The following is a 24,101-nucleotide window of genomic DNA, read 5'->3' on the forward strand; positions in this document are numbered from 1 at the left end:
TGTGCAATTTAAACATTATGAGCTGTTTATTTTTGGACTTTCCATTTAAATGTTTTGAGCCATGGTTGGCCAAGCAAAGCTTCAAGTGTGATAAGATGTAGTAATTGGAGTGGCGGGGCTGCATTTCCAGCACCCCAGCCGCCTGCTCGGCTAGCTTATGCCCGCAATAACAACGCACAAACTGTATTAATTTAATCACTGCTTGGCCCATTCCTATCTAGCCTCTTCTAGGCTAATTCTCACATATTAATTTAGCCCACTTCTAATCATCTGTGTAGCGCCCCTAGGTGCGCTTACCGGGAAGATTCTAGCCTATGTCCATCCTGGGTCAGAGCTTCATCGCATGCATCTGCCTGGGAGCTAGGAGAATGGCGTCTCTCTGAGGCGTCTGCTCACGAGAGGAGAGCTGTAGAGTCTGAGCTCACTTCCTCTTCCTCCCAGCATTCTGTTCTGTTTACTCCTCCCACCTATCTTCTAACCAATGAGGGCCAAGCAGTTTCTTTTTATTTAACCAATGACCTTCCTCCATCATTTCCCCTTTTTCAGTTTAAACAAAAAAAGGGCTTTAACTTTAACATAGCAAAATTACATATAACGAAACAGTTATCAAGTAAAAGTTACAATAATCTTTATCATAACTAAGGAAAACTATAACTAACTATTCTTAACTCCATCAAAGACTCCAGAAAGATACAATACTACCTAAGGAAACAAGAAAAAAGCAACTTTTAAAACTCGAGAAATGACAGAGACATCTCGCTGCCTGGACAGTCACCCAAAGTTCCTCTGTACCGTTGGGGCATCCATCTTCAGCCTTCAGGCCCATGGTATCCAGCAGACATTTCCATAAAGCAGGAAAATTCAAATTCAGTTCAGTCACTATCTGTTGTGTCCTGCAGAATGTCTCGCAGACTCTTTCATGAATCAGGAACTCCGAAAGATCATCTCACCTTAGGCAAGTCAGTAGTCCTCTCTCTGTGGGTTCTCTGTATCCAGTTTATGCAATAGTCCAGACAAGAGCAGTTTCTTGCCCAAATGGCTATCAAACTCCATAACGAGCCTTTTCGATGCCCATCTTCCTCTTGAAGTAGATTGGTGCTGCCAGGAGCAGAGTGTCTCATTGTCATGAAAAATCCTAAGTTATTAAAACATTTAAAATGCCATATTCTATAATCTTTGAAAAATATGAAGAATGCCTATCTAAAATATATCTACGCACATCTAGAAAATATTAACTAACATGACTACAAACTTGACTATTATTTATGATTATCCATCAACAACCTATATTTCCTAATTATATATTACATTTTAATAATGAACCACACAATCACAATACCTTAATCAATATCAGAAATACATATACATATAACAAAATTGACCTTAAATCTCTATCAATAAAGCAAAATCTATACTATAGCATATAGCAGAGGGAACTCCCATATACATAAGGAGGGAAACACATGAGTGGCTCTCCCGAGTGAAAGAGGAAAAGAATCATGGTATCAAAACGAAGGGACTGGTTTAAGAGAGTGAAATAAGAGAATGGAAATAAAGAGAAGTGCCTAAAACAGAATATTCTTATTTACCAAACGTGGAGACATGATGTGAGATTTCTGAATATGATGCTTAAGAGTATGAAAAATATGTGTTGGAATTTTCTCCCCCAAAATCATGGGAAAGTTGTTTCTCCTCCAAGAGAATAAAGACATTATCCTTTTTTTCTCTCCAGATTTTTTAATTTTATGTTTTGATAGAAGGTCTTTCATTGTATTCCAGGCTGGCCTAGAACTCATGCTTGTGGTCCAGATTGATCTCAAACTTGTGGAAATTCTCCTGTGTCCGCCTCCCAAGTAATGATACTATAGGATAGGACTTCCATGCCCAGCTCAGTCTTCTATGACATTTAAGAATTCAAAGTTATAAATCACTGATCTATTTGGAGTTGATTTCAACACATACAGTGAAGTACAAAGCCGATTTCACCTTTTCACCCAGTTGTCTCTATGCTATTTAAAACAGGCTCAACTTTACCAACAGGCTTCAAATGCTGGGTCTGAACTCTGCTATGTCACCACGTGTACTTTTACACCATATCATTTGTATCACTCATTTACATTTGTCTTTCTGGTTATGGACCAGTTCTGTATTTCTTGTGCCATTATAACTATGTTTTGGTATAGAAGCACTTGTCATTCTTGATTGCTTTTATTATTTTGGGGGGTTTGCTGAGTTATTATCTATTTTCTAATTTAACTCTACATTTAGCTTGCTTAGTTTCCAAACAAAATATATTGGCATTTATTAGGATCTTATTAAATTTATAGAACATAATTTAAATTTTAATGGCTACTTATTATCATATACTGGTATTCCTTAAGATATCAAGCATTATTCTATTTTTGGAAAGTTAGTTTATAGACACGTTACAATTTTCAAATTTTTATTTGCTGTCCTTTTTAAAAGCAATTGCTCCTTTATCACTCTATAATAGTATGAGTTAGGAGTTAGGAGGAGGCCATGGAAAACAGCCTCCCAGTATTCTGGTAGTTGGTTCAACAGACAGCTCTAACTCAAGCCAGCAGGAATAGGAAGAAGAAGAAGAAAGGAAACAAGTACAATTTGTGTTGCCCATATACTTACTGGACATGGTCAAATTCCTGGTGGCCAGCCCCTTAGAGAAAACTGAGTGGGGACTGATCCCAGCTCTGAGGAGGAAACATGATCCTGCCCAGTGCCATGATGGACTGAGTGGGGCAAGGAGACCCACATGCAGGCCTGGGGCAATCCACTCCAGGCTCTGAGGAGAAAACACAGACCTGTACAGGCCTGCTTTGCCCTGGGAGGGCAAATGGGCACTATTATGGCTAGCAAGCGTATCATTTGGTATGGGAGAGAGAAAGACAGAATATTTCATGTCTTGTGGGCAGAGGCATATCTGAGGAGGTGAAAGTGGCAAGGAGCAGACTGAGGTGCCATAGTGATGTGTGGGTCTGAGTTGTTGCTGAGGCCCTGTCTGGGTTCATGGCCCTGATGCACTCACAGTCTGTGTTGATGTCCATGGTTCCTGATATCAGCAAAGACTGAGAGGATAGGACTGGACTGAGTTAGCCCCACCACTCACTGGCTACGGCAGTAGGAAGGACTGGTCATGTCCCTCATAGGTTGAAGGACACAGGGGAAAGGGTCCTATACCTCAAATGGACAGCATAATAGAGCTGACCCTGTTCACAGGGGCGTGGTGCAGCTGGCCCTGAGGGCACGAGAATCGGAAAGCAGGTGCGCCCCTCTCATCTGCCATGTGGTCGTGTGGGTGTCGGAAAGATGTCCTCCTCCCCTCCCCTCTCACCGACTTCAGCAGGTAAGGGACCAGGCCTAACCCCTCATCCGTTGCAGCACTTGGGAGAATGGGCCCTGACCTTCACCTGGGCAGCACAGTAGAGTTGACCCTGTAGACAGGGGCACAGGTGACCCAGCCTGGAGGGCATGAGCGAGGCAAAACTGGTACCGTCTCCGCCACCTATGGTGTGGTGGGGAGGGCTAGGAAACGAAGCTCTCCCCACTCTCTCCTACTACCTCCAGCTGGAGAGGGAGCTGATCCTCCTCTTTCCTAGTGGCAACACTCAGGAAAGAGGGGCCTCACGACTCATCTGGGCAGCAGAGTGAAGCTAATCTTGTTGATGCAGGATGACCTGGCCCTGAGAATGTGAGCGTGAGAGATCTGGGCCAGCCCCACATCTGCCGTGTGGAGCATGGATGGGGGATAGATGCCCTCACCCCTCTATGCATGAGGTGGGTGGGAGAGCTGGTCCTGAGGTCATGAGAGCAGGAGAGCTGCTCCTGCCCCCCACCAGCTGCAGCACTCTGGAGACCAGGCCCTGGACCCACTTGGGCAACCCAGTAGAGTCCACCCTGTTGGCAGAGGTGTGGGTGAGCCAGCCCTGAATTTGTGAGCATGGGAAAGCTGTCCCCACTACTTTTCTGTCATGCTGCTATGTGAATGGGGAAGAGATGAGTCCCCTCACCCATTTGCCTGCCCCTCGCCACCTGTGATAGACAAGGGAGTTGACCAGCTGCCGCATTCAGGAAAGCAGGCCATGCTCCTTGCCTGGGCAGCACAGTAGAGATGACCTTGTTGATGGGGGCACGGGCGAGGTAGCTCTGAGTGTGCACGAGTGGGATAGTTAGCCACAGGCCCTTGGTCTGTGGTGGTGACTCTGAGGGAAGGGTGTCCTCCCTCCCCTTGCCCCTGTCACCTGAGGTGGGCAAGGGAGAAGACCTCCCCCCTACCAACTTTGGCACTTGGGAAAAGCAGGCTCTCCACCTTGCCTGGGCAACACTGTTGAACTGACCATATTGACTGTGGTGTGGGTGAATTGGCTGTGAGAGTAAGAGCATGGGAGATCTGATCCCACCTCTCATCTGCCACGTGCTGGTGTGGGCGGAGGAGAGATGCCCTCTCCCTTGTCTCTCACCACCGTTGGCAGGTGGGAGAGCTGGCTCTGAGTTCAGAAGAGTAGGAGAGCTGTCCTTGCCCTTCAGCAGCTGCAGTATTCAGGAGAGAGACAAGGGCAACACAGTAGAGCTGGTTCTGATGGTCTAAGAGTGGGAGAACCAACTCTGAGGGTGCGAAAATAGAACTGGCCCCACCCTTTGCACATTGCCATAAGGGATGAACTGGCCAGGGAAATGCTGGAGCTCTCACCCTGCTTGTGAGTACAGAAGAAAGCTGGCAGACTGAGCAACCCTGCAATTACTCAGGCCCAGAGGGAGGGTATAAATTGGCCCTCCCCATCTGCGATCTGCTAGAGCCCGTGAAGGGGCATGCCCTGCAGACCCAAAGCTACAGGATCTACACAACCCAGGGTGACAACAGGATATCTGGGAGGAGCCCCAGTGAGAACTCAGCATCAATAGTGAAGCAGGAACCAGAGGCCTTGAACCAGACCAATGAGTCTTTGCAATGAATACTTGCAAGTAAAGCTATGTGGATAAATACATCTGTGTGACTGTTACACTACAGCTTCTATGATGAGATTTTTTTTCATTTTCTTTTATTCTTATTTTATTTTGGAGGTTGCAAGGGCAGAGGGTGGATATGAAGGGACAGGGAAACAAATGATGTGAAAGACACAAAAATTAAATAAAAAGGAAGTTAATAAGAAAAAAGTTGAGTCCTTCCCCATCTGTACCCCACCAGAAGTCATCAACTGTGGAGAGCTACACTTTAGTATCCTTATCACAATTTTGAAGAGTTCTCTTCAATGGCTTTCTGTCTAAGCTGTTACTTTTTTGAGGGGTGAGGGCAGGGGCTGTCATATAGGCCTTCTATCTCCCTCTTTCTCAACTCTGAGTCTGTAGTCATCAATACCATTGCAAAAGTAACTTCCTTGTCCTTTACTGCCAGGTGTAGCATGGGTCATGATCTTCCACATGGTCTCAGGCTTCAACCTATGCCATGGACCTCAATATGGCAGTACAGATCACAGACTTCAACTTGGCTTCGGGGGCAGTACCGACTATAGACCTCTGCATGGACTTCGGGGACAATACCGACTACAGACATCAACATAAGCCCCAGATGTGGTAGGATCAAGAACCCAGACATGGCTCTCAGAGGCAGCACAGACCACAGACATCAATATGGACTCAGGTGACTGCAGAGGCCACTCATGTCAGCATGGCCCCTGGTAGCAGTACACCCCATGGTGTTCTTTCAATTTTCCTTCTTTTTAAATGTTTATGTCTCTTTTGTTACAGGGAGTGAACCCAGAGGCATGCACAGACTGAGCAAGTGGTCTGTCACTGTTCTACATCCCAAGCCGCCCAGCCACGGTTCTTTTCATCTGTCTCCACTCACTCTCTGTCTTCTCTCTCCATTTCCCGCTAACATCCCACATAGCAGCCAGACCACCCTTTTACTATTCCTTCCCCTTGCTTGACTTTGAAACTGCTCTTGAAATAACCAGATCTTCCCATTTTTTCATGACAACAGCAATTCTAAGAGGTATGTTCAGAATCCTCACAGACCCTTGCCATTACTATCTCGAAATGGTTCTTCAGTCTTTCCTCCAAGGTTCATTTTTTTTGTGTGTGCAAGGCATTCAGCATCCTAAATCCAGTTCTCTACTCTTCATTGGGTTTTATCTATGACCCTATCATGATTTCTCACAAACACCATTTTTCATTCTTTTCACAAATTGCTGTCTGTTGTACCAGAGGAAAGAGAAATGAAAGCAAATCAATTAAAACACATGTTCTTCTAGTTCTATACACTGTCTAGCCTACAGTGCTGTGACAACTGTTATTCAAATGTTTTCTTTAAGAAAACTACCCGCTGTTACACTTGTACCAAGCTTTGCTCATTAAGCTTAGAAAGTTAAGGTGTTCATACCCTCATATAAAGGTTTGATAAGGCAACGCAGTAGGAGGAAAAGGGTCCCAAAAGCAGGCAAAGAGTCAGAGACAGCCCTTGCTCCCACTGTTAGGAGTCCCACAAAAACATCAAGCTACACAACCATAACATATATGTCAAGGATCTAGGCCAGACCCTTATATGAGAATGTACCTAGATAACCTTGTAACTTCTTATTCCATGTTTGGTTTATGTCCTTGGGAGGCCTTCTCTTTTCTGAAGGGAAATGGAGGAGAAGAGGATCTGGGGGAGAGGGAAGATGGGGACTTGGATGAGAGGAGGGAATGGAAACTGAAGTACAGATGTAATACAGAAGAATAAATGAATATTTTTAATAAAATTATGAGGTTCATTTTATTTTCTTTCTCTCCTCTATGTGCATTTAGTATTAACTCAACTTTTCTTTGAGGATATAACACATATTTGACTGATTTCCCATATTTGTTGCAGGTGTATGCTAATTTCTTTGATAACAAAATTAATTTCTTATACATGTTAGTTTTTCCCAATATACCTGTCTCATTGAAGAGCTCAATACAATTGAATGAAAAAAATGAATATACTAGTACAGACTGGATCAACAAACTAAATGTTTTCAGAGTAGAAATATCCTGAATACCAGAGGTTTGCAGCAATATGAGTTGCCAGTGTGTAACAGAGTCTATTTATGCCTCTCTGAATCAGGGCGTCTCAACCTTGGCAGTGATGATTCTTTTTAATGGGGGCTGCTCTGTGAATCAGAAGACATTTAGTACTTGCCCTGGTGAGCATCCACTAGATTTCAAATAGCTACCATGCCCAGTTGTTACAACCATAATTTTTCTAGATGTTCACAAATATCCTAAGTGGGAGTTGAGCAGCCCTTGGTGGAGACTCACTATTTTTGAAATTCTGGAGTTTCTTATTTTCTCTCTTCTTTCTAGCTATATGTTTAAGATTGTATAAACAATTTTCAATTTTTACTGTATTTTCTTTATTTGTGTGTGCATGCTTGAATGTGCACACATGTAGTGGATGGTGCAGATGGAAGTCAGAGGACAGAGTGCAAGAGCCAATTCTCTCCTTCCACTGCGTGGGTCCCTGGGATCGAACTCAGGTCCTCAGACCTGGGGACAAATGCTTTTAATTCTTGAGCGATCTTGACACCTCATAAATCCTTGTAAACGTCTTTCTATTCCTCTAGAAGAAGAATGGACACCACTTCATGTCTTAGTTTTGTAGCAGGCATTTGCCATTTGTGTGAGACATACTAATTACAATATACATCATTGGAGTGTCAGCAGCATTTTCAGACTGAACTAACCTGTCAGGCCCTGTTATGTTGAAGCTACTGTTGCCAACTTCTGTACGCAAAGACAATATAAAAAAAATGCCCTTCAAGTTCTCTAACAAAGAGTCCCATTTCACTTTAATTTAATCAAACCAATGCGGTGGCAATTTATTAACAAATGACGTGCTTAACAGATTTAAAAAATAATGTTTTTATTATTTCCTCAAGAATTTCATACAATGTATTTTGATCAAATTCACCTCTTCTCCTGGATCATCTCTAACCCACCCAGCTTCATGTTTCTCCCTCTGCCTCTTTCATTCTCCCTAAAACTACCCAGTCTAGTTCATTGGCCAACAATACCTGGGCATTTGTCTGTGACCTGCCCTGGGAAATGCTTACTATAGCAGGTAACACACCATTGAAGAAACCTGACTGTTCTTCTCCTACCAGCAATCAAATGTCAGTAGTCACCTCAGTAGGCGTTAGACTTTGTCCTTCTCTCTCCTCCTCCATGCTGGGATTTTCTCTGCCTTAAGCTTACCGCAGGTTTTGTGCCTGCTGTCTTAATCACTGTGAGTTCACATTGCCCTATTGTGACTGAAATGTAGTTTCTTTCAGTCATTTACCACTCCTGTCTCTTGCAATCTTTCCCCATCCTCTGGTAGCATGCATGGCATTTTTTATCACTATGCATATGAGGATGAAGCTTCTAGTTTAGTACCAGCTAGAGTTCTCCATGTCCTATGATTCATGTCTTATGCTCAGCAATAGGGATTTGCTGTTGAGTTTTCTTGAAGATACCCAATAGCATTGCAGTTGGCCTGCAGTGCTCGTGAGATTGTATGGGACCTATTGTCATCATTCCAAGTACTCAAGAGTTTTTCTTGGTAGTGTATGGTGTTTAGTTAGGGATATCGTCCCCCCCAAATATATGGTAGCTCCATTTAAACTTTTCATGTGTATATATATTTTAGAAAGCTTCTATAGTACTTCTCATCCATTTCTATAAAGGCGTATTTTACATGCTGTTTAAGGGACTCTATTGCTTTCATAAAGTCAATTTTTTCCACTTCTTCTGTGTTAGGTTGTTCAAGTCCTTCTGTTGTAAGATCATTCGGTTCTGGTGTTGTCATGTTGTTTTTCAGATTGTTGGGTGAATTCTTGCCTCGGTGCCTGCCCATCTCCTCCTATCAATGCTATCTAATGGGTCTTTTTTTTTGGTCTTTTAAAACAGGATCACATTTCCCTGCTGGCCAGGGGCCCCACTTACAAAATGCCCTGGCTCCTCGCTCCGTTTCCTGGCTCCCTCTGCGGGCCAAGATCCCTCTCACCACTCAGAAGGGTTTCAGGACCAGGACCAGGCTCCGCGTTCGCACTTGGACCTCGCCAATAAAAGGCCTACCACTCTGCAGGCCAGGCCCCCAAAAACCTACTTGATTTAATTGTAGTGGGGTGATCTGCTCTCAGTGTGGGCTTCACTGTTTCATGCTTGGACTATCCCGCATCTGCCATGCCTGCGTGGGGTCTCTGCCGCGCCGGCGCGCCCTGCCGTTTGCGTCCTCTATAGTAATTTAACTGATTTTACTGCTTCTTTTATTTTTTTGAGATTTTAATATAATTGCACCATTTCCCCATTCCTCTTTTCTCCCTTCAGACCCTCCCATACAACCTTCATTCCTTTCTTTCAAATCCATGGCCTCTTCATTCACTATTTGTTATTGCATGTATAGTAGTGGCACACATAACTAGTAAATCACCAACAATTCTCTAGTTGGCCTTAAGACCCATTAAACAATGGGAAAGTCATGCTTGGTACTGGAAATGTAGCCAGCTGCTACGTAGGGCAAGTGAGATCACAGATCTTGGAAGAGAACATACTACCACCACTTTGCTAAACAGTATAATCCCTTATGGCATCCTAAGTATTTGTCCTTAACTGATATTGTTGGGCTATCATCTTATTCTTCAACTAGAGAAGATAATTTTCTTCTCAAATGATAGAACCATCCTTGATAGTTGCATGCTTTAAATGAAGTTGACTGGCCAGCCAAGAGAATGGATAGCAGTTACCCACTTTGTATTAAGCCCTCTAGCCACATGTTGGATTACAGGACTCCTTAAATTTCTTATCACTAGGTGGCAAGCATAAGCTGTCTGCATTTCTGTGAGACAGATATCTGGGAGCTGCTCCCAAGGGAAGTTATAGCTTGGGGTCTCACATGAAGTTACAGTTAATATGCTAGTTCCAGCTTTAGTGAGATGACCAAACCAAAGCTAACTAAGCTGAGGAATATGGATCACTCTTGTAGCTGATGAAAGATAAGGTTACTAGATTTAAGAAAAACCATGCAAAAACAAAATCCCAGGTGCCAAGGTTCATTTGAATTTTAGATTAATAACAATTTGGCAGTATGTCTCCTTCTTACACTGAACCGTTCTTCATTATTTATCTGAAATTTGAACTGTACTAGCATCATGGGTTTTATCTTGCAGTCTAATTGGGAGTACATATCAGAGGATTTTGGCACAAAAACCTCTCTACAGGACTGCTTGAATGTCCTTATGACATGGAAGTAGCTTCCCCGAGAATGAAAAACATGTGATCTGCATTGATTTTTTTTAAAAAAAATATAATTTAGCCTCAGAAGTCACAATAACACTTCTGTCATATGCCATAAGTTACGCATAAAAAGTCCGATACAATGTGTAATAATATTATACATGAGTATTAAAATATTATACATGAGTTTTGATCCACCATTGTCATGAAAGACCAAAATAATGTATAAGTGATCCATCTTTTTGACACTCAAAATAGAAAGTCTCCTCTGAAATCTACATTTCTTTCTTTCATACAGTAGACAGAGAAAATTGTAGGTATAAAGGAAAAAAATGTATAAGTACAGTCTTCAGTGTAATATTAATTTTAGTACAAATATTTTAATAAGATAAAATCTATTGCACTATAACAATAAAACTTTTATGTGGGAATAAATATTATACATGAGTACTGGGTTCTATCTTAAAGGCTACCTTCTTTAGCTATGCCACGACACTAAAGTGTTTCTGGGAAAATCTACCTGGGCTCCAAAGAGTTCCATTTTGTGGTAGACATAATTCAAAGATAATCTCTCTCTCTCTCTCTCTCTCTCTCTCTCTCTCTCTCTCTCTTTCTCTCTCTCTTTCTCTCTCACACACATATACACACATACACACACAGTTCTTTTTTATATTGGAAGAGTCTGGGGCTTGCTTCTATTTGGTAGATAATGACAAAGGCAATGCGATACATTTAAAATATATCTAAACATTAAAAACCCTTGGCTTATGTTATAAGACAAAGATAGTAAGATGTCATTTTCTTAATTCTGTTATGTTCCATGAGTTCCTCTTTGGTGACTATGGCAAAAGACTCTTTCTGACTTTAAAGACATTGCCATGTTGAAAAGGCCCACGAGGGAGCCTGCTTTAAGGAATGTGGGTAAACTCTAGGAACATACAATAGCTGTCAGCTGACAGCAAGAAGGTAGGAATTTCAATCTATGGGTGACAAAGAACTCAATTTGATTCCCCGTCACAACCATGCGAGATATAGAGAGAGCTCTGGGAGTTGAGTATAGCCATATAGCCCTAGTGACACTGTGGCTGGAGCCTAGGTTGTGAGATCCACCTGACCCATGCTGACTTGGACTTTTGATGCACAAAAACTGGGAGAGAATAAATGAATGCTGTTTTAAATTTTTAAGTTTGCAGTAATTTGTGATACAGTAATTGATAAGTAGTTTACCCTTTCTTTGCCACAGCAAAATATCAGGGTGAATATGGAATATTACTGTCTTCCTTCACATGCTCTATATTAAAGTTTATACACTTTCGAAATGAGCTTGAAAGGTTATTTAAAGTCAGCTTGAAAAACTTGATTTAACAAGTAGTTATAATTAAATGCAAGGAATTGCAAAGATAGGTGAACACCGGAGGACCTTGAGCACACAGCATGATGAGCTAAAGTAGTCTAAGAATCCAGGAACTCACTTCTCGAACACGTGTTAGTGAAAGTTCGAATAATGATAATTAGCTTGGCAAAGGTGAGATAATAAGGACAGAGAATTTAAACAGTGTGAGCTATTGTGGTACGACACCCAGGAAAAATGCACAAATCCTAAGTATTCAGCTTGATGAATTTTCACAAAGTAAACTCTATATTTTTATTCTCAGATCAAGTCAGCCTAGGTGACCATCAATGTATGCTGCATGGATGCATAATGATTGTATAATGAAAATATATATTTAATATGCAAAAATAGAATTTTATTCAACCATAAAGAAAAATGAAATTACGAATTTTCCAGAAAAATGATGGATCTGGAAAATTTGTGAGGGAGGTGTCCCAGCTTCAGAAAGGCACACACCACATGTTCTTTCTCCTATGTCTATCCTAGCTTTGAATTGTTACATTTGATCCTTAATTTGGAATGTCTGTGGAGATCCGGAAGCTAGAAAGGGCCTATAAAATCAGGGAGAGAAGGGCAAGGGAGACTAGAACACATGTGATGAGGAAGAGAGTTAACCAAAACTCAGGATCAATAAAACAGTGTTTGGTCTCAGTGGTTAAGAGCACTATCTGTTCTTGTAAGGGACCTGAGTTTGATTTCTATCAAACACATGGTGGCTTGCAACAGCCTGTAACTCCATTTACACCCTCTTCTGGCATCCGCATGCACCCAGAGTACATGTAGCATATATACATATGCACAGGCTAATACACAGTTATACAATAAAAATAAAGAAAACTTTAGGAATAATTAAAAAATAAAAAGCCTTATAGAAACACTACTTTGTAAGCTAATTAAAATCTAATTGAAAAAGGAGTTTGAATGGACCTCCATGGGTGAATAATGAGGTCCCAGAAGCCATATGTTAGGAAATGAAAATCCCAGTGCTAAGTGTGAGGTATTTCCCTATGGGTTGTCATAAGTGAAACTCCAGAGGTTCTCAAAACAATACAGCCTATTGCTGTTGCCGCTGGTTACCCACAAGAAATGCATGAATAAGATTCTATTCCTAAAGATACTACACACCTTGCTTGAATGATATAGAGACATCATGCTGGAACTGAATTGGGAGCTGCCTCCCTACCCACTAGCTTTCATAATCATAGAAGGAGCTATTCAGGTTGCTGGAGGAGAAAAAGACATCAACAGTATTACCAGCTGTAACCTTCTGATACTACTTACCCAGACAAGATGTGCCCACTAGCATAATCATAACATGACTGTAATTGAGCTTTCTGGTTGGATTCAAGGCACACTCTATAGGAGAGAATTTATATGTACTACTGTAAATCTGGTTTTAAAAAATCCACATCTTGAATCCCAGCATTCGGGAGGCAGAGGCAGGCAGATCTCTGTGAGTTCGAGGATAGCCTGGTCTACAAGAATTAGGTCCAGCACAGGCCTCAAAGCTACACACAGAGAAATCCTGTCTCGAAACCCCCCCCCAAAAAAAGAAAGAAAAAGAAAAACAGAAAAAGAAAGAAAAAAAGAAAAAAAAATCCATGACGGGAGGCTATATGTTTAAGTGAAGAAAATCTACTATCATTGCTTTGCTAAACGGACATGTTTCCAAAATGCTTCCTAAATATTTATGTTTATATTCATAGATTAATGCTCGTCTCATTGGTCAAAGAAGCTTCTTCAATGGGCAATGATTAATGTCCAAAGTACTGAGAATAAGTGACTATTGAGGGTACAGCCCTAAAGAGCATATGGACTTTCCCTTCCCTTCTGCTCCAAGACTTAGTAACATTTCAGAAGAGGAGGCAGAAAGAATGTAAGTTCGGAAGAATCTGAAATACTGTCTTTTGGACATGCCATGTCCATCACATTGTCCGTAGAGTAACAGTAACTGAGACCTCCTGCACAAAACCTGTAAAAGACTGAGCCCATTAAAATTCCAGAGTGGATAAAGGCGTGACCCAGGGGCCCCACTCCTGAGTAGCTACAGCTGTGGTACGATGGAGTGTTGGTTTTCTTCACTGGCAAGTTGCCTATGTGTCAATAATAACCCACATTTATTCTCATGCAAGCAACCCTAATTAATTTCAGTGGGTAATTTAAAAATAAAGATGTGGAAGCAAGAAAGAAGCTTATTGAGAAGACAGGGTCTACAGGAAGTGAGAAGGGGATAAGAGAAGGTAAAGGAAATGAATATGATCAGAAAACAACATATACATGTATGAAATTGTTAAAAACAAAAATGGAAATCTAATCAAGAGGTCTTGCATTTCCAAATCAATAGAAAAGCTCCCATAGCCAACAAACATGCTCTACTTAGGCTATAGGTACATATATAATAAAACTACAAATATTGAATATATATATATATATATATATGCAAAATATTAATTGACTCCTACAAGTTCTCTGCATCCTAATTCAGATGAACATACCCTCAGTCTTTGTAAGGATACACCTGTTCTGATTTGAAACACCATAGTTACAGTGGGTTTTTTTTTTATCTATTTCTGTAATTTCTAGTGTACTCTTCTGTAACCAACATTCCCAGTGTTTGTTAGATCCATTCATGCTGATACATAGAGTTATGGTTGTTTGTTTTGTGGTTTTATAGTGATACCTTTTAGAATATAATTTATTTTGGGTGATCTGGTTTGGGTTCCATTTATGACAGCAGCAATGAACCAACCACCTGGTTTATGACTACAATATAAAGTAGATATCAAAGACTACAATTGGATCAAAGGATAAAGATACTGGTCTCTAAATCAGGCAGAGAACCCCCTGACATTGTTTATAGAGCGCTCAACAGTTTGCATTGTCCTACTTGTACAAGCTCAATTTATATCACTCTCTGCCATACATATACACAGAGAAGACAGTGGTGTACAGAGGTAGGCCAGTGCTAGAGAGCTCACTATGCTGTACGCCACATTAAAATTCAGACTTCATATTTTGAAAACTATTAAAGAGTTAGTGAAATGAAAAATCAAATTTCTTTTACAATACATCTTTCTGTCTAAAATTTACAGATTGAAATGAAAGGAAGCAAGCCTAACACACAGAGAAAAACTATTAAAATAATAGAAAATAACACAAAGATTTGATTGTTTTTTAATAGGGTTCCATTATGTAGCCCGGGCTGCTCTTAAACTCATGATATTCTGCCCCAATCTCCCAAGTGCTGCAGACAGGAATCATTACTTCTGGCCAACATTTGACTGAAGAGTTTATTTAAAGTGGTGTTGACTTTTTTTTTTGAGCTAAGGCATCTTCATCGATGCATTATGTCTTCCAGGAATGGGTAGGATTTACTTTTGAGTTTTCACAAAACTGTGGCTGTTGGCCAACTTACTTGACCTTCTTCCTATGTTTTAGCAAGGCTTTCTCCTTATGGGTCCATGCTTCCAAACTGTCTTATTATGCCTTCTTTATTAATCTCTATGTCAGTTTACCCACATGTCCAGACAATGTGTATATTCATAGCACTCTTTCTTTTTCATTCCTGTTAGAGAAACAGAGATATCTAGAAAGGTAATCAGATCTTGACATCCACAGGGAATTGGTTCCAGTACCCCCTATAGATATCAAAATCTATAGATTCTCAGGTTTACTGTATAAAGTAGCATAGTAGCTGCATATAAATCATGCATTATTTTCCCATGTACTCTATATCATTGCTAGATTATGTATGATACCAAATGCAACATAAGTGCTATATAAACATTTGTCATAATTGTAGTGTTTAATGAATGACAAGAGAAAAATGTCTTTTTTGTTACAAAATGACATTTACTCTGCAACTTTATCATAACAAATTGCATCTCTTTGGTAAAAATAAACTTTATAAACATTTTAACAGTCAGAGATTAGACACAAAACTAAACATTTCTAACTTGTTTTACTATGAGCAAAGACTGGCAACTGAGAAGAGGTTCACATCTATCGACAGTGAAACTCAGAAGTTTTTATGCTACTCCAGAAATGAGGAAACAATTTAATAACAAATTTCTTTACTCAAAAAGTATTCTTATACTTTTGTTTAAAGATAAATAATTTACAATGAATTGGCAACTATACATTTTATACAGTATATAATGGCAACATAATACTTTAAAATTAAGCACTTTGTTTAATAAAAATGTACAATTTTGAAAACAAGTTTGACAATGGCACTGGCAGTTAGATGCAAAGAATATTCTTGAAAAATGGCAGGCATAACATTAAAATACTCTATTTTGCCTTTCAATAAATATTTGACTACATCATTAACACATTGGAGTAAACTTTAATCAAAACTTACACATTTCAAAGCAAGAAAGAAAAAAAAACCTATGACACAGATAAACTAGAAAGCCTCAAGTTGCTTTAGAAAATGCTATGGTTTTTGAAATATCTTTATGTGTTTAGTGCAAATACATTTTTTTCTGATACTTCTCTGTAGGTTGTTTAATCTGAAGATGTGGAATGCATACATATGGAAGATTAAATATATGTTCTTTTTCTCCCCCAACAGATTCTTCCTGAAACTCATTTCTCATCTTTCTCTACAGTTCTATCACTCATCTTAACCCTCCACTCATTTTGCCCAGCCTGGTCACCACCTTACCCAGTGATGGAAATCCACCAAAATTCCAAGTATTCTGAAATACTCTTATGGCTAACATTTCCTTTCCACGGTTGCAATTGACTTGTTACCCTGACACTTTAGGCTCTCTGCATATCTTGAATTACTCACAAGCAAATGACCTTCATATGGTCTCAATTTATTTGCCTGAATTTATAGGTTGAAATGTAAACACCAGTGTATTAAGAATTGAAGACCTTGAAAAGGAGATGAAATGATGATAGAAGAGCTCCCATGGATGTTTCATGGCCCTTCTAAAAGAGACTAGGAGAATGTGTTCCTTTTCCACCTCCTCCATCATGTGAGAACACATTGTTAATCCCCTTTTTTCCATCTCAACCAAGATTAAGTTTCATTCCTAGAATTTTGGAGGCTTTGTGGTCTTTTCTACGAATTTATGCCCTGTTGCTAACCACAGTCTCTTAGGGTGAAAAGTGTTGGGTTCTGAAGATGTGAAAGCCACTGCTTCATAAAAGCCATGATCTCAGGACATTACCACTTTGCTAAGCATATTCCCGGTTTTAGAGAAAGAGGTGCATTGCTTCCCTTTACATCAGGGTCAGGGAAAGCCTCAGTTGATCTTCCTTTCCGCATCTACCCTAAACATGAGTGTCAGCTCTCCCTGGACTTGCCTCAAGAACTGCATAAAAAGCAGGATGCTGACTGAGCTTTACAAACATTCATTTCTCTTTGCTCATTGCCTATACATGAAGCAAAACCAGCTCTTGCAGCTGAGACTGCCTTACTATTATGCACTTTGAACTGTGAGGCAAAATAAACCCTTCCTTGTATTGCTTTTGTTGGGTATTTTATCACAGCATCAAGTATAGGACAAATAACTAATACAGCATCCTATGACATGAAGAAATATCTCCTTGTGGCCTTAACATGGATTCTCTAATAGTAAATGATGCAGAGTATCTTTTCATGAGCATATTAGTTATCGCTTATATATTTTGGAGACATGTATATTAAGACGTTTAGTCATTCTTTAATTAGAACATTGTTCTTTTTATGTTGTTGTCCTGTACAAGTTTCCTATATATCCTAAATAGGAGACATTTACCAGGTAACTGACTTTTAAAAATTTGTCCATTCTCCTTTCTTATAAGTTTCGCCTTTCACTTTTCGTACTGTTTGGTGTGCATTTTTGTATTGAAGAATTTCAAATTACAAATTTTTAGTTTTGCTATTTGTAAGTGACATGTCTAAGAATCAATTATTAACTCTAAAGCCAGGCCCATTTTTTTTTAAATTTTGGTACTCTATCATGAACCTTCATCTTGTGGTTTGCTCAAAGTAAACATCTAGTGGATTTCTTTTATGTGATAAAATGTTTCTTTCCTGATCTCATTCAAATGTTACCACAATGTATCTTCAGTACCCACAGAGTTTTGAATGCCATGTTCTGTGCATAAAGTGGCCATTGCCCTCACCAGCTCACAGTACCTGTTTTTACATGCACAAGACCTGCGCTACATAGGCTTATCAATATTCTGCTGTTCTTGTTATGGGACAGGGAGGGGCTCATGAAGCTGCGCCCCTCTCTGAGAATTTATAGACAGTGAACAGTTGCTGGGAGTGGAGACTCAGAAGGCCCTATCTCTCCCTGACAATCTATGTAAAGTTAACAGTTGCTGAAGGAGGGAGGCATTATTTTTTTACCTTTTATTGATTCTTTGTGAATTTCACAGCATGTATTTCAGTCTTCGCATCCCCTTACATCCTCTGTCTGCTCTTGCAACAATCCCCCAAAACAAAACCAAATTTAAAAGAAAAACCCAGAACAGAGCAAAACAAAGAAACAAAAACAAACAAACAAACAAACACAAACAACAAAAAAGAAAAGAATCTTGTTGAAGTTGTGGTGTGGCCCATTGAGTCGCACAGTTTACCCTTTAGTCTGATCATCTTCAGTTGAAAGCGTTCCTTGCCTGAGTCATTGGTCTGGCTCCAGGCCCGTGGTTTCTGCTACACTGTTGATAATGGGCTCTCGCTGGGGCTTCTCTTGCATATCCCGTTGTTGTCCTGTGTTGTGGAGATCCTACTGTTTCGGATCTGTAGGTTCATCCCTTTCACATTTTCTAACAGTTCATAGATGAGGTAGATGCTGGGATTGTCCAACTCTGGGTCTGAGTGGTAGCTGGTTTGGTCGGTCCACCCAATTTTCCTAATCTTCACTACCTGGACGAGCTCACCAGCACTGCTTCAGCTAGCTCACCCCAGGCAGCCTACAGCAAGAGTGGGGCCAGGCCTCCTGCTCTCGGGTCCTCAGTGCTGGATCCCCCACACTCGGATCACCGGGGTCAGGAGCTCTACTATTTTGCCAGGCAATTGCAGGACCCTCTCTTTAGATTGTTGCAGGGGGAATATACCGGGCGTGGAGGGTATGAAATCAGTTCTGCTCTCATAACCTCAGGGAGCTGGGCGATGGTGGCGCACACCTTTAATCCCAGCACTTGGGAGGCAGAGGCAGGTGGATCTCTGTGAGTTTGAGACCAGCCTGGTCTACAGAGCTAGTTCCAGGACAGGCTCCAAAGCCACAGAGAAACCCTGTCTCGAAAAACCAAAAAAAAAAAAAAAAAAAAGAAAGGAACTCATACCCTCAGGGCTGGCTCACTTGTGGCCCTGACAACAGAGTCAACCTGGTTTTATGAAAAACAAATAACAAGCGTCTTCAGTCAACTACAAATACCCAGCTACCATCCATTCTTGCTTTAGGAGGGTGAACAACAATGGCAGTAGGCTGCCTTTGTTAGATTGTGATATACAAACAGACACTTTTAACAGTACAAGACTGAACTGGCTATTCAAACAATTCTAGTGCGCTGTCCAGGTCTCTCTCTCTCTCTCTCTCTCTCTCTCTCTCTTTCTCTCTCTCTCTCTTCTCTCTTCTCTCTCTCCTCCCCCCCCCCCAACCAGCTCTCTCACCTGCCACAGGTAGCAAGGAGGGGAGAGCCAGTTCTGTCTTTCCCTCACCCTTGACAAAGGGTGGGGTCAACTCTGTCGCTCTCAGACCCTCAGGGCTGGATAACCTGCATCCTGACCACAGGGTCAGGTCTAGTGAGTTGCATGCCCAGGTGAGTTGCATGCCTGTTGTGAGGGGTGGGCTCATCTTTCTTGAGTACAGGGAGGCGAGCTCTCCCCTGAGGGATAAGACCAGCTCACCTGCTGTATTATCCAGCGAGCAAGTGGCAGGACCTGCCATCCCAGGGCCAGCTAAGAGCAGGGCTGGCTCAGCACAGCATGCTTCCAATAACCCCCTTTGCTACCATGGGGCACGGACATCATCACAGACTATGGACTATGGACCCAGATATGGCCCTTGGCAGCAGCTTGGGCCAGGACAGGGAGACATTTTCTCTAGTGGTGTGTAGTCAGTGATAAGTTTCCCACGCTCCTTTATGCAATCCTAATTAAACTCATTTGGTCATCCAAAAGAAAAAAATAGGCATGAAATTGAAAAAAGAAAGAGTGGGAGGAGGACAAGAGAGGCTAACGATAGGGTGAATATAATCACAACCACATTATGTACATGTATATAAATTTCACAATGAAACATTATTATGTAAAGTTATACATGCTAATAAAAATCAAGAAAAGAGGAAATTTTTGCTTACTCAAAAACTTCCCTCTGTCAGGACAAGTCTTATGTCTGTAGTAAGTTGATAGGCACATTTATTTTGCATGTTTTTCTCCTCTTAAGATTGCAGTGATTTGAGCACAAAGAAAAATTTGGTTTTCCCCTGAAGCCCATTTCTTTACTAAACGTTCAGTACGTTTGTAAAGTCAGCATATGAATGAGCAATCATGAGAAACAACACATTCTCTTGTCAGATAGCTTCAAAGCCTTTCCTTGCATCCTATGGGTTTTGTGGGAAGAGGAGATAGATTTCTCAATGCAGGAGTCAGATAAATGTAAAATCAATTGAAAGGCATGCTACTGTCTCTTGGCATTGAACACCAAGAACAATTCTCATTTTACCTACTCCCTGTGAGTCATTGTTGGAGATTTTCCAGTTTTCTCAGGGCTGCCCACAACTCTTTTTACATATATCAGGAGAGAGGAATTTCACACAATATCTAACACATTATTCACATTTCTAGAGAAATGTTCTGTATCTTATTTTATTTAAAGCTAAGGAGGTACTTTTAACGGTGGAGCTTAGTCCTAGGAGTCAAAAGCTCTTTTATAGGGCTATAGAGATTTTTCAGTGGTTCAGATCACTTTTTGCCCTTACAGAGGACCTGATTTTGCTTCCCAACACACACACACACACACACACACACACACACACACACACACACAGTGGCTCACAACCATCTATGGATGCAGTTCTAAGGGATAGGATGCCTGTGGTATATAGGCATACATGCAGGCATAACAGTCACCCACAGAAACAAATAAAATTTAGCTGGCCTTCTTTTGTAATCAAATTGGTGACTACCCGAACTGTTATCATAGAGCCTTCATCCAGTAGCTGATGAGATCAGATGCAGAAATCCACAAATAATATAAAAATATTTAAAAAGAAACTTTTATAGGAACATAGAAACAATGTATATTATCTAGCTTTCTGAATTTCAATCAGGTCTGTGATTACATACATAGTTACATTAAGATTCAAGATTCTCCATACCTGGTTTTCTTTTTTTTCTTTCCAGCATAACACATTTTCTCTTAATCTCCTCTTTTTTTCTAAGGGTATTCATGTAGCTGAAGCTATTGAGGAAGTACCATTTTTAAACTTGCAGTTGTAGCTCAAGAAGGATGGAACATCACCCTTCAGAGGAGCAAGAATAACCAAGCTACATATGAAAGCTTCCTTAGGTTGAGAAGAAAGATGACTCTGACTTTCTGCTTGGGCATCAATGACATCATAGAAGAGCTTCCCCCAGATGTTAATGACTCACAGTGCATTACCACATGATGGTTGCAGTGGCTCCCACCGGAGTTTCTATTGCTCTGAAGAGACTCTCATGTCTATTTGTCTTTTTCTATATTTTTGAGAATGTCATACAGTGAAAGGTGATCATATCTGCCTCTGCTTTCTCCTTCAAACTTACCTCATATCCCTCCCAACAATCCCTCTCCCAAATTTATGTCATTTTGATAGGCTATTATTTAAGAAATAATGATTTTTTTCATATATAAAATTCATATTTATTATATGTATTTTATATTCATCCTTAGGCACATATATGTGCATTTAGTGTTTATGGATATACATACATATGTATATACATGCCTATATGCTTGCATGTGCATTTCTATATACAAGCAAAATGTTTACATATTATATTCATGTTATCTGTATATACATGTACACATTTCATATGCACATAAAATACCAGTATATGTCCTCTGTGATTCTGAGAATTGGGATCATGTTTTATTTTTCATTATTTTGTCTTTTATTGAAAATAGAATTTTTCTTCACGTAATATATTCTGATTACAGTTCTCCTCCCTAAATCCTCCCTCCATCTTCCCTCACATCCTGATCCACTTACTTTCTGTCTCTCACTAGGAAACAGAATTTTAAGGGGTGATAATAAAATAAAATAAGATAGAGCAAAAGCTAACACACAGGAATCAGACAAACAAGCAAACAAAAGGAAAAGAGCTCAATGTATATATATACATACACACACACATATGGTACAGACCTGAGGAAGCCCTCAGCATGATGCTTCAGTCTCTGCTAGTTCATACGAGCTTTGGTCATGCTACTTCAGAGGGTCTTGTTTTCTCCTTTTCCTCCAGCTCTTACACACTCTGTGCCTCCTCTTCTGTTGGATTATCTGAGTTTGGATGGGAAAGATTTGATGGAGACATCCTATTTGGATGTGCATGTCAAGGTCTCTCACTCTCTGCATAGTCAGACGAGGGGTCTCTGTATTTACTCCCATCTGCTATAGTAGGAAGCTTTTTCTGATGATGGCTGAGCAAGGCACTGATCTATTAGTATAACTGATCTATTAGTATAACTGATCTATTAGTATAACAGAATGGGATTAGGAGTCATTTTGTTGCTATGGGTTATGTTTTTTTTTCTCTTTATAACAGTAGTATTTAGTTTTGTTCTAGGTGCCTGGGCTATTCAGGCTCACATTCTTAGTCATTCAAGGAGTCTCAGGTATGGGGTCCATCTCATGGCGTGAACCTTAAGTCAAATCAGATATTGACTGGTCACTCCTGCAAGCTTTGTGCCCTCATTGTCCCAGCATATTTTGCAGGCAGGACAGCAATGCAGAACAAAGGGTTTGTGGCAAACTTGGTGTTTATGTTTCTCTTTTGATAGCATGCACAACCAACACCTGAAACAAAGACACCAGAAAATAGAGGGTAAAGGCCCTATGTAGGCATCAACTCAATTTCTTCATGTTAAATGAGTGGTATAGGTGTTGTCTTCAGCAATGGAGCCTTGCTGTCCCTTTGAGGAAAGCACCCATGTCTTCAAAAATAGCCTGGGTTGTTAGGTGATATCCGGCGGAACCTCTTTGGCCAACAGCTAAATTAAAAGAGAAATACAGATTTTTTAATATCTAAAATTGTGCGATCTTCTAGACTGACAGCTAGGGAACCTCTGCATAGGACCAAACTAGGTCCTCTGAATGTGAGTAATAGTTATGTGACTTGGGTTGGCTGTGGGGCCACTGGCAATGGGTCCAGGATTTATCCCTAGTGCAAGAACTGGCTTTTTGGAGCCCATTCCCTATGGAAGGATACCTTGCTCAGCCTCAATACAGGGAGTGGAGGGGGCTTGATCCTGTCTCAACTTGATATGCCAGACTTTGTTGACTCCCCATAAGAGCCTTAAGAGTGGATTTGTGGTTGGGGGAGGTGGAGGAAAGTGGGAGGAGGGGAGTGAGGGGGAATTGTGGTTGGAATGTAAAATGAAAAAAAACTTTTAAATAAAAAAATAGAAAAAAATTGTGTGATGTTGGGCTGGAGAGTGTAGCTTGTTGGTAGACTATGTTTATAATATAAAAAAGACATAGCATTCTTATATTGTGTTATTTTATCACCCCTTGAATAGCTGTATATGCCAATATTATGAATTCCAATTCTGTATAATGTATATGATACACATGAAGTTAAATTTAAAGGTGTATTTTAAATAAACAGAAATTAGGGAGATTATTGTGTTTTAAACTGGATAAGATGGACATTTTAATTATTCAGCTTTTAAATGCTTTTTGTTCTTGTAATGTGTTTTTAATTTTAAATAAGTTGGGTTTTCAAATTCATAGTGCTTAGGCTTAGTTCAGTTTGTGAATGTTCTTTTCAAAATGCTTAAACCAGCATTTAGAAGTCTGCAAGTTTTACACTTAATGCTAGGTTGTCATGGATTTTGATAAAAAAAAAATACTGGGTTTTCCATTGCTGTACCACAGCACTGACCAGTAGTGAAAGAATTGTTACAACTGCCCTTAAAGACAGTGCAGGCAGTCTCCATGATGAATATTCCAAAATTTCCCGTAGTTCCCCAACAGGGAGACAGATCTTCTAGTTCCCTTTAGAAACACCCTCTGCTTGTTGTTTTTCTTATAATAGGAACTTGTTCACAATTATTTGTCATCTAGTTGTGTATGCTATTTATGAGGTAATTATAAGGATTATAATATAGAGGAACATTAGAGTTCACTTTGGTTCTTAGAGTTAATCCCTTTACCAACAAAGGAACAGCAGATTGGAAAACCCTTCCCTAATTAGGTAATATGAGAAGTCTGTTTCCTCTCATTGGTATAATATCTTGAATACTGGTTC

The sequence above is a fragment of the Microtus oregoni genome, unplaced genomic scaffold, assembly GCF_018167655.1.
Source record: "Microtus oregoni isolate MIOR12 unplaced genomic scaffold, Mior012 000061F_ref0000440, whole genome shotgun sequence".
NCBI lineage: Eukaryota > Metazoa > Chordata > Mammalia > Rodentia > Cricetidae > Microtus > Microtus oregoni.